At 30.5% G+C, this 9,480-nt stretch overlaps 1 long non-coding RNA gene across 1 annotated transcript; it reads left to right on the top strand.

Moving 5' to 3' along the window:
* LOC109711929 lies at positions 1,516-2,945 on the top strand. The gene is made up of 2 exons (XR_002216720.1): positions 1,516-1,826; positions 2,727-2,945. It is a non-coding gene; the product is annotated as an uncharacterized LOC109711929 (long non-coding RNA).

The raw sequence follows: 9,480 nt of genomic DNA on the forward strand, positions 1-9,480 counted from the left end.
TGAGGACCGCAAATTTAGAGTCCGGCTACTATATTATCAATATTACCACGTTTTTGGTACTATCAAATTTTCTACCATTAGATCTTACCGTTTAATTATTTTCATCCATTATATTATACTATTTGACCAACCACTCACTCAACTATAGGAGACCACTATCATCCTAACCGTATATCCTTTCATCTAACGGTTGAAAACTCGATATTGCAGATAATTTTATATATAGAGAGCGAGTCATGAGTTTCTCTGTTTTAATTTTAAAAATACAGGAGCTCATGTGTTTGTCACTTTTTAGACTTATTAACAGACTTACGGGACACATTATTTATAGTACTGCATGGATATTAAGATGATCATGACTAAAAAAGTGTACAATTGCTCCGGTGCTTTTTAAAAGCATAGGAACTCAACTCTCTTCCTCTCTCTCACACATGAAAAGACGTATATAATTTTTTTTACTATAATAATTAAGTATAAGGGTTGAAGAATAAAGCAAATATATTGTTTATGCTTTTTTTCATGTGTCATAATAAAAGAATATATAGGTTCTTTTTCTTATGTTTTAAACTTTTATACAATCATATATGTATGTAATACAATCAAATCGAAACATTACTGTCTGTCAACTCAATTAAGCTTTTTTCGAATTATAGATTAGATCATAAATATCAAGAAGCCCGCCATGTCCGTAGTCTCGTTGGGTTAATATTAGTTGGGCCTATCAAAAAATTTTAAGGTTAAACAAGTGATCATTTACAATTGATATGTGTTAAAAAAAAATTGTGAAACAATTGCATGTCTCCAAAAGTTGAAGTTACATTTGGATTTCAGACATTGTCATAGATATAAAATATAAATTTAAATTAAATTAGAGAAAGTTAAATAAGAGTATGGGCGTTATGTGATTCGAACTCAAACCATCTGCTCCATATAAAAAAATATGAAAATAATCATATTTATACTACATATAAAAGCATATTGTAATTCTTACAATGACAGACAGAATCAAAAAAAAAAAAAAAATCTCAAATAAAACCGCATGGTTATGATCAATCTGTTAAGAAATAAATTCATTCCATCTTATTTATATATATTAAAATTTTGAATTAACCATCGTTAAATTAAATTTTTGATATAAAATTTGAATTAACAATTAAAATATTTTAATTACAGTGTATCAAAATTAAATTTTAAATTTTAAATTAAATGTGAATTAAAATACATACTTAAATTTTAGATTCATGAGAAATCAAAAAATATATTAAAAATATTCAATGTATATAAAAAAAAATATATAGAATATCGCAAATATTTTGTAATAAAATATAATATATAAATTTATAAAATATAATTTTTATTTTAAATTTTTCAATAAATATGATATACAATTTTATATTAATTTGAAATAAATTAAAATTATTATTACATATATTTGTTGGTACATTCAGTTACTAGTACTTAAAACATTATTATTATTGAAATTCAACAACAGGGTGGACATGGTCCATGTAGTATCCTTGTTTGTTATGTTGAGTTGGTAAAGGGTAGACTTGACTTTTGAGTGTGGATAAGGATGCCACACCTACTCCTTCATGCTTATCATGGTAATTAGCTGAGGTGTGCACTTTCTAACTTTCTCTCTCTCGTGCTCTTGAGTTGTGCGAGGTGGAGCTCGGGGGAGTAGCCGCGGAGCTCGGATTCGACGTCGACGTCGCGCCGCGGAGCCGTTCGAGGATACAGTCGCAGTCGTAGCATCGCGAAGAGTCCGGGCGAGGGCGTGGTTTCGCCGTTCTCGACGTCGCGCCAGGGTGGACTTAGCATTCAAGGTGGGTTTATTATCGGAATCCTACTCCTATAGTATTGTTGGTCGACATGTATCGTTAATATTACAAGTTGTTCTTGTTTAGCTTAAATTCAGGAGTAGATATGTTTTAGACATATTAACTGAATTGGGAGCATGTTATTAGCTGTAACAATTAATCATACTTGTTGGACTTGGATAAAACATAGGAGAAAACCAGTGTTCGGAACCTGTCATATGTTAAACTACCTGATTTAGCCTTAGGGGCCGTTGTACTTTTATACAGTTGCAGTGTTCTTGTGGTGAGTACCCCAGGTAGTCTAATTTACTGTTACACTAGTGCTGGGATGCCGAGTCTATTTTTATAGTAGTGTTTGGACTATTCCCGACTAGTGGGTGCCGTCGCGGTTGACGGTAGACCCGGATTTGGTCATTTTGAGATCCGATTGTGCCGAGAGCACGTGACTAGTGGTTAGTAGCCAATTGGACTTGTTTTCTTGACTTTAGCTTGTGAGAGCCTGATTGAGCTTGACAAAGGTACGCTTGCATACTCGGTTGGGTCGCGCCCATGAGTTGCCGCTTCGGAGTTTCGCTTTGTACTTTCGCGTTGATGTCACTGACTAGTTTTGCTATCCACGGACTGTTTTGTGTGGAGGTAGCGTGGCTTAGACAGCGGGACGGGTGCGTTCACAGTCCCCAGGACGGGTGTGTTCACAGTCCCTATTGAGATTAGGTCAAATTTGACAGTTATTACAGTTGGATAGTGTAGTGGCAGGTAGCTGTAGATTTCTTTCCAGTTTTAACTACTAGTTTGTTTCTGACTGTAGTCTTAGTGGGTGGACCGATGATGTTGAGGGCGGTACCCACTGAGGACTACTTATTTTTACAGTAGTTCTCACGCCCAGTTGTTACCACTGTTTTGCAGAGCCACCGGTTTCAGTTGCTACGCCTTCCGAGGCTAATCGAGGCAAGGGCGTCGCGAGTTAGAGCCTTACCCGACGAGTTGCTGAGATAAAGGATCCACCACTGCAGGTAGTTCCGGTTTATTTTGTTGAGTTCATGTACATACAGTTGTTATAACTCGCTGGAGCGAGTACCTTTGTATAGCGTTTTGTTGTATGTATGTGAGACTTGTTTTATTCTACCTGTTTGGTTTCTTTACAGCTCTATACTACTGGTTGTAGTATTGTATATTTTCAGTTACCGATACGCTTCGTATACAGAAAAAATTCTTTGTATACGACGGATTTGTCGACGTGTCCGAAAATTGTGTAATCCGGGGCGTGATAGTCCACACGACTGTTTCTGAAAAAGCGCAGCTGTCTCTTTTGCTGATACTTGTTAGCACTTAGATTAGAGGAGGCTTGTGGAGCCTTTTCTTAAAAGCTATATATAATATACATGACTCATCCCACAGTATACATGTTATGTTGGAAAAGTAAGTGGATGTTTGCCAAGCTTTTGGAAAGTTATTTTTGGCCCAAAAAAAATTTTCAACTCAATAGAGCGATTGACAATATTTTTTTTAAATTTGATTTTGATTTTCAAAATTAGTTTTTTAATTTTCGAGGCCCAAGATCAGAACCAGTTAAAACAATTTTTTTGAAATCTGATTTTAATTTTGAACTCAAACTTCAAATTTTAAATTTAAATTCAAGTTCTAATTATAAAAGTTAAATTTATATTTGAATTTTAAATTTTAAATTTTAAGTTTTAACTTAAAATTTGAAAATTCAAAATTTAAAATTTCAATCCTGATACAAAATGTCAAATTTTAATTTCAAATTCAAATTTCAAATCTCAAATTTCAAATCTCAAATTTTAAATTTTAAAATTCAAAATTTTAACTTCAAAGTTTAAAATTTAATATAAAATATAAAGTTTGAAATTCTAGAATTTAAAATTTAAAATGTTAAAATTTTAAGTTTTAGTTTTTCAAATTACAAATGCCAAATTATTAAAAATTCAAATTTTAAATTTTTTAACTTTTTAATTTTAATTTTAAATTTTTAAATTTGAGTTTAAATTTAGGTTTTTAATTTAAATTTAATTTTTAAATTATTTTAAAATAAAATTTAGCAAATAATTATTATATGCAAATATAAAAATTTTTTGTCAAATAGTTTTATAAGATCGCTTCAAAACAAATACTTTCAATCTAACTTCAGTCAAATGCTCTGTAGTTTTTAACCAAAATCATTTCGCCAAACCAAAATTAATTTTGTAGAAATCACTTTTCTAAAATTTAAGCCAAATGGGTCCTAAAGCGAAACGAGGTTGGGCAAAATCGAAGCAAAAACAAAAAAAAAAAAGAAAAATGGGCTAAAATCACTATTCACAATATTGAGCTCCAGAGCCAAACACTGTTTAGGCTATTGGAGCTCTCAGATTCTGAGGAACTAAAAGTTGAGCTCCGGAGTTAACACTTTTCATGGCACTTGGCACTGGAGTCCAAATTGTTAGCTCCAAAGCCAACAAAATTTTGGCCTGAAACTGAAACTGCAAAGAATGTAGTTTCTTGTTATTAAGGAGTTTATCTACTATTGTTGTAACCTTTTTTATTATCCCATCTGCTATTGTTGTAATCGTTTATATCCCATTTAACCCCAAATCTCCTCTACTATTTTCCAACAAAGAGAAACCCTAGCCTAGCTCTCTCTCTCTCTCTCTCTATTTTTGCTCATTTTTCATGGAAAGCTTCTAAACTCTCTAAGCTTGGAATTGAAGCAGAGATGACATATTACGGTTCTCCAAGGTCCCGACCCTCGAGTTTTGGTCTGTAGATCAAGAAGTTGAGCCTAAGAGACATAAGATTGTCACAACCTGCTTCCTAGGGGGTCAACCATTGTTGAGTCTGTCGCTTGATTAATTGAGTAGTTTATACATGATAATTTGTTAGGCCAAACCTACTGGTCCAAAATGCTTAAGCCCTTTTATCAAGTCTAGTTTATTCAGTTTTATATATCCATACACACTAAGCAACCTCGTTTGGTTCGGGGATAAGCTGGGGAATAACCTCTTATCCCCTCTTTTGTACCCAAACGCTATTTTTCGTACCCAAGAATAGTAGTTCTAAAATATCTGGAATAGGCTGGTATAACTCGGTATAAGCCTAGAATTACTGTTTCACCCTTATCTCTGGAATAACCGAGAACAAGATTAATTAAACTCTTAAAATTAATTTTAATTATAGTATTAAATTATCAATTAATCTAATTAATATATTTAAATTATAATTAATCTAATTAATATTAAATTATTATCTCTGGATAACCTACTACAGTTGTTCCTACCCCTATTTTTATTTTTAAAAATTAAAAATTAAAAATTTAAATTTAAATTTTAAAATTTTAAAATTTATAATTTGTAATCTAAAAATTAAAGTTTATAATTTTAAATTTTGAATTTGATATTTTAAAACTTTAAATTTTAAATTTTGATATTTTATATTTTTTAAATTTAAATTCGATCTTAAATTTAAAGTTTGAAATTTAAAATTTTAAAATTTGAAATTTAATTTGATATTTTAAAATTTTAATTTTAATTTTAAAATTTGAAATTTAAAAGTTAAAATTTTAAATTTTGAAATATAATTATAAAATATAAAAATTTAAATTCTAATATAATGAGAGAGAATAATCATTATTTTTACTTATATACTATCCACTATTCTTCTATTCCATCTTTATTTTCTTATTCCCAAAAACAACTTAATTTTTATTCAAATCACAAATTGGTCTAGTTTTTTGTTCTTGCTAATATCTGAACTTGTATCTATCACTGAAATATACAGTTCTTACTATACCCAAACCAAACGAATTTCACATTCGGGTGTAGGACTATTCTTAGCCTGGGTTTTCACAAAGATATCTTATTTTGAGTTTTCTAATGAAGATGGTTTGAAATTTAGGGATTTTTCTTAAATAGTAAGATGTTCAGAACAATTAGGGAAAAAAAAATGAATTTTTAGGTTTTAGATGCTTGATGCTTGAAAACACGTTGCATCAGACTGTATACGACATAGTTAGTTAATTCGAATTCGGCAAAAATTCAGTACGGGATATAATATGCATAAATTTCGTTTTCTAATTTTTTAAATTCGTTGAAAATTCGGCTTAAAAAAGGGATTCGATATAAAATAATAATATAAGATAATTTATATTTAAATATAAAAATTATAAATTTTTTATTCAGATTTTTAATAATTTGTGAATAATTCGCGAATTATTCGGCTGACCAAAAAATCGGCGATATTCATTTTTTTTTAAAAAAAATTTCAAAAAACGGGCCATTTAATTCGAATTTTTAATAATTCGTGAATTAACTAATAAAGGTATACGAGACTCCGACAACGAAAATCGACTTTACAACTAGGTTACTGCAGTTTTATGTGGGTGCTTGCACTGAAATCAATGATCTTTCTAGATGTCTAACTAAATCTCCTTTCTAGCGTGAACTTCCTCTCTATTGGTGTAACTTTTTATGAATAATGTCATCGTATATGGTAGAAATTCATGATCAAGTAGTGGGAGAACTCTAAGCCTTCGAAAATCATCCATAACAATTAAGCTTTCTTCCAATTTCTTATTATAGCATGCCATGCAATTCTTGTTGCTCTACTTACAATGAAGTAAGCACGCTAAAGAGCATGTTTGGTTCGCTCCTTTTGCACCCTGAAATCGAAATCGGAATGGACGAATCCATTTGTCTGTGTTTGGTATGCAAAATTTTCATTCCGATGCCGATTCCCGAGTGAATTGGAATCCCTCCAATTATTTTTTTTTCCAATCCAGTCTGGGAGGCCATATTGGAAATTGAATCCAAACGGAATGGATTTGTTCGGATTAAATTTAACGTTTTTAACCTTATTTTTTAATTAAAACATAAGTTTAAGTTTAAAAATTATATTTATAAATTTAAATTTTAATTTAAATTTAAATTAAAAAATAAAATTCAATCAAGCATTTCGAATTTAATTTATAAATTTGAATTTAAATTTAAATTTAATTTAAAATCTAAAGTTTTATTCAAATTTTATTTAAAATTTAAATTAAATTTATAGATTCAAATTGAAATTGAAATTATAATTTTAAGTTTGAATTTGAATAAATTAAAATTTAGTTTATATTTTGAATTATCCGTTCAATTTTAAATTTTGATTTTTTAAAAAAATATATTTAAAATTTTAACGTAAATTTTAATATTTAATTTTCAGTTTGAAATTAACTAATATATTATAAATATAAAATTGACATATTAATTTGATTACGTTTCTGATATCTATCTGAACCAAACACCGACAATGGGAATGATTTATTCCGATTCCGATTTAGATGGCGAACCAAATAGAATGAGGTAATGAATCATTCCGATTCCATTTCCAGCTTATTCTCATTTCGATTCCGATATCGATTCCGACTTTGAACCAAACACACCTTACTGTGGTGGTCATAACCCTTGAACGTGTAAAATTTGTACTCTATGCGATGTTAAGGATATGGACCTTTAGGGTGCATTTGGTTTGCACTGGCTTTTTAAGATACTGAGTAATTCAATCAAAATTTAAAAAATTATGACGATATTTAGCTAAATGCACTAAGTAATCTACTCAATAATTAGATTCACTTGGAAATAAGGTTCCTCTTAGGGCTTGTTTGGTTCAAGAGTGGAATTGAAATGGATAATGGAATGGGAATGAATTGGAATGGTAATTGGATTGGTAGGGCTGGCAAATGAGCGAGCCGGCTCGCGTTCGACTCGCGTTCGACTCGATATTTGGCTCGCTCGAGTTCGACTCGAAATTAAATGAGCCGAGCTTGAACAAAAAAAAAGGCTCGAAATTCATTTCAAGCCGAGCTTGAGTATTACTCGGCTCGTTCGAATTAGGCTCGAAAAGCTCGAAAAGCTCGAATATATGTATATATAGTAGAGCTACTATGCTATCGAAAGTATAGAGATATGGTGCTTTCGATTTTTTGATTCTTAGATCAATCCCTTTAATCGTTTTTTATCTTTGGATTAATATTATTATTACCTTGTAGGGACCACTCAATCCTAAGAGTATTATTTAATCCTAGGGGAGACCACAATCATCCCAACCATATAATTTTTAATCAAAGGGTCAAAAATTCAAAAACATCAAATCCTCTATATTTTCGATAGCATAGTAGTTCTACACTATATATATATTTATAAATATATAAATATAATATATTTTAATTATATATAGGCTGAGTGAATAATCTGAGTTTAGTTAAAATTGGGCCAATGTTGTTGGCCCATAAAAACAAATCCAATAGACAAATAAAAGAGCAAAATTTTACTAAATTTATATATTTTTCCTTTCTTTCTTTTTTTCACAGAGCTCTAAATTTTTAATATATTTCTCTCTTTTTCTTTTTCTATTTCTCACCCTAAGTTGCCAAGCCGTAAGCCCTCTAAGTTACCAAGTAACATCATATGCTCGCCGTTGCCTACCTTGCTATTAAATGTATGCTTGAGAAAATATACAGAATATTTTTAAAGTAAAAAATTATTATTCATATAAAATTTTAATTTTAGTTATATATGATTGGATAGTTTAATCCAATATTTATCTATATAATTTATTTATTTTTGACTGCATAAATGAAAATGAATAATATAGAGATTGAAGGCGGAAGAAAAGACATGTGAGGCTGAAAAAATTAGATATTCAACTCATAAATTATTTTTTTTCATATTATAATACTATATTTCATATAATTATTTTGTACTTTGAACTATTAGACATATTTTTGTATCAAATTATAGATAATGTTCTATACAAATTAAACTATTGATCGTATAATGTTGAGAATTTCAAGCGGCTCGTTTAGGGCTCGAGCTCGCTCGACTTGAAATTAGGCTCGCTCGAGCTCGGCTCGAATTAATTTCAATCCAAGCTTGAGCTTAAATTTAGGCTCGAAATTAATTTCAAGCCGAATTTGAGCCGAGGTAAGCTCGCTCGAGCTCGGCTCGTTTCCACCCCTATGGATTGGTTCACTCCCCCAAGACGTTTGGTTCATTTGTGGATTGAAAATTAGAATGAGTTATTCACATTCCATTATTTGGTTCATATAAACTAAAAAATTATAGGATACCATAATACTAATTTTACTCTCAAATATTATTTTATATTATTTAAAATTTATGAAAAATATAATATTATTCTCTAATAATTTTTTCAAAAAAAATATCAAATTTTTTTTTTTTTTTTTTTTTTTTTGATGAGAGAGGGGTGAAGAGATCGTATGTATACAGGCGAGGAGAGTGAGATGGTTGTATGGGCCTCGGGAATTTAGTGGGCTTCGGAAATGAATCTCAATCCAGGCTAGGAGACCGGAATTAAGTTGAAGGCTTATGGACCATTCCCATTCCAGTTCGGAATAAGAATCCCAAGCCGATTCCTGCGGACCAAACAAAATTAATCGGATTTGATCAAACCGATTGCCCTTCCATATCCAAAATGGATGAACCAAACAAACCCTTAAAGTAGTAATCTTATTTTCTTGAGATAGAGTAGGTATCTTATATTAATTATTTGGGACAATTTTAAGTTTTCTAACCTAATATGTTGTTTTTCTCCTATCCCCCATATTTTTCTTCCAACCCTGTTTGAGACCCTCACACCATCTCCTCTCTACACCATGCAGATCCTC

The sequence above is a fragment of the Ananas comosus genome, linkage group 6 (genome assembly GCF_001540865.1).
Source record: "Ananas comosus cultivar F153 linkage group 6, ASM154086v1, whole genome shotgun sequence".
Classification (NCBI taxonomy): Eukaryota; Viridiplantae; Streptophyta; class Magnoliopsida; order Poales; family Bromeliaceae; genus Ananas; species Ananas comosus.